Genomic DNA, 3206 nt, shown 5'->3' on the forward strand with positions numbered 1-3206 from the left:
AAAATGTATATGATAAATATAATAATTTAAAATATTAAAAAAATTAATAACGTTGATTTTTTTAATATTTTAAAACTTTTAATTTTTACTATTAATTTATTTTAATACTTAATTTCTCCAAAAGATGGCAGCAATGGTCATTTTCTCAATATTACGACGAAATATTAATATTTTCCATATTTCAATTTTAAATATGATATTTGAATAGTTTCTGTTTTAAATATTTATAAAATAATATATTTAAAATGTATTTTTCCTGTTAAAAACGTTTAAATTGTAAATCAAATAAGCTTTGATTTATATTTTAAATTTTTATACTTGTAATAAATAAGAGAATTTTTCGATGTAAAATCTCTATTAAAATCAATTAAAAATTATTAGTTTATAATAAAGTTTCTTCCAGTAAAAATATATATTACATTAAAAAAATTGAAACATGATGTGACATGTGGCTCCATCTGATGATGAAATTATTGACTATTTATAAAAATCTATTCTTATGTACTGTACTTATAAAAGCTCTTTATTTAAATCACAAGTGAAATCAAATGATTAAAAGTACTTCATTCTAAAACAGTTAAAGGCAATACCACTTTATAAAGGGCAAATCCCATTTATAAAACAGTTAAATTCGATATCACTCGTGTATTTATGGAATTTTTTCAAATATTATTGTATATAAAATTATAAACCTTATTTCTGTCATCATTTATCTTAACTAAAAATAAATTTTATCTCATTCTTAACAATGTAAACAATATTTCAACATCAAAAATTTCATCGTTGCTATATTTAAATCAAATATGTTGCACTCGAGCATGATGTCCGTCCTGTTCTTCAGTTTTATTTAATTTAAAAAGATAATAATCAATTAATATGTTTATATAAAAAGAGGTTATTTATTTAAAGAAATCAATAAAAAAATTACTATATTTTTTTATTAAGTTTGGTCTTTATAAGTGTCTTAAAATAATATAACCTTTTATTGATGTCGTATAGTTTAATAACAATATTCCTTTTGAACATATTTATTTTGACACTATTATATTCCAATATTGTTTGTTCAGCTGTTGTCAGAATACGTGAATATTCGACAAGTGGGTTTGGCTGTCAATCTGGCACAGATGCATCTCTTATTCTGAGTTTACAAGGATATTCCATCGAATCAAAATGGACACGTTACGAATGATTTAGAACTGTCTTCGCTTGAATTTTCAATTCGATAACAATAATAATTCTGAAATTTTAATCTTTATAAGTGTTATATTAAATAATATAAAACTGTATCATTGGTAAAATGCTCTTTCTTAAGAGGAAAAAAAATGATCGTGTAATAACTTAATTAAAGCGTGTTATCGTTAATTATAAAATACATACTAGAACGAACCAGAACACTTAACATCATCTCAGAGTTCAGCAAGTAAATGTGCAATCTTGTCAACTTGTTTATTGCCAAATAAATACTTGATTCAATCAGCAAGCTAACGATTGCTTTTGGGCAATTCCTAATCTACATTGTCAAATCAATTGTTATAAAGTTAATTAGGATTATTGTATTGAAAACTAATAACACGATACTACAATAAGCTTTTCTAATTGAATTTTTTTTTTTTTGAGTTTATTTATGAAATTTCATATATTTAGTTAATTTAATCAATTGTTATACTATTCAGAACTGTGGGGACTAAGAAGGGGAGTACCAAGAAAAAAAGTATCGTGCCAACGACTGAAAGATATCCAACCAAACTCATATAAAAAGTAATTTTTAAGGTACTAGATAAAGAATAGATTGCTTTTCTCCCCGATTTGGTGTTGTGTCAGACAATGAGTTCGCTGTTCACTTTGTTCAACAGTACATTCACTACTCCTACACTTTTAACCTAATCAAAAAGAGATTATCCATCATTTGGTTTCTTAGTGGAACAAGGATTGAGTTCTACGAGTCCTCTCTCTACTCGGAAGTTTTTCAACCGATCTAAGCACATTGCTAAGCTTTACGATAAATCTCCACATAGTACAAAAGCTCTCGGAAAAGCAAAAAATGTCTTTTATGAAGAACTTTCTACTCCAGAAATTTTAACGTTTCTCTCTTATGGATTCTGCTAATTGGTAGCTTGACTAATAGACTGGCCAGCGTTTAGGTTTCAGAGTTTTGTTCACGTGTCTAACACCTAAATAGAGGCTAATTTCTCATAGATTTTCAGGCAGGCATCAATTCTTTAGTAGATTGCCCATGCAGATCGCTGCCTCGCCCTATCCCATCAACCCAATCCGATCCTATTAGCCTAATAATCTTAATCGGAGAAGTTCCTTTATAGACGTCTGAAGGACAATCGTTTAAATAGACTTTCTTTCCATTTTCGTCAATTCGCTTATTAACCTAACAAGTCTTTTTTGGACTATTGACATTAAAAGGGTCAACAGAACTCAGGGTCATCAGGCTTATCGCGAGTTTGGTTAGATCCATAATGGGTACCAGATGTGAGAAACACTAACTGACACCCCATTATCTGGAAAAGACCATCCCCGAAAATTTCTGAGGGTTTTAGATCGCTTGTATTCATACCTGGGTTTCCAAAATGATAGGTTAACGCCTTAACCTCTTTGGCTAACCTGGCAAGTGTTGTGAGAATCTTTACACAATTTGGTTTCCCAAAATGAGAAAGTCCTAGATGTCAAAGAAATTGCATTAGTCGCTTTTCTGATTATGTTTTTAATAAACCCTTTTTTGAGGCTTTCAAATATGTTGCACTCGAGCATGATGTCCGTCCTGTTCTTCAGTAAATTGATTTTATGCCTCATTATTGCAGTGTAGGGATTTCTTATTTCAGAATTTTTCTGAGAGCATCTACCGTCTGAGTCTGCTCTCAACTTTCTTAAGGGATCTTAATAGTTTTACGTGGTATGCCTAGGGATACTGTTCTGATGTTGAGAAATTTCTCAGAACTCTGACAACCCCTTTCAAAGACGCTTTTTTTTCCATCTCTTCTACCATACTCATTATGGATTCGGCCAGATTTACATTGGGATCGGCAAGGTGATGACATATCCAGCACAGATTAGTTACGAAAAACTCTTGGGCGTTGGATGCATGGATTCTTCCCGGGTTCCCAAAACTGTAGGCTGGTCCTTTAATTGCCTTTGTCATTCGGACGTTAATTTCAAAGGAGCCTGTTTCATATGCAGAGATGGTGCAGGCATAACAG

This window comes from Centruroides sculpturatus, unplaced genomic scaffold (assembly GCF_000671375.1).
Source record: "Centruroides sculpturatus isolate CEXI.00-Female unplaced genomic scaffold, Cexi_2.0 scaffold125, whole genome shotgun sequence".
NCBI lineage: Eukaryota > Metazoa > Arthropoda > Arachnida > Scorpiones > Buthidae > Centruroides > Centruroides sculpturatus.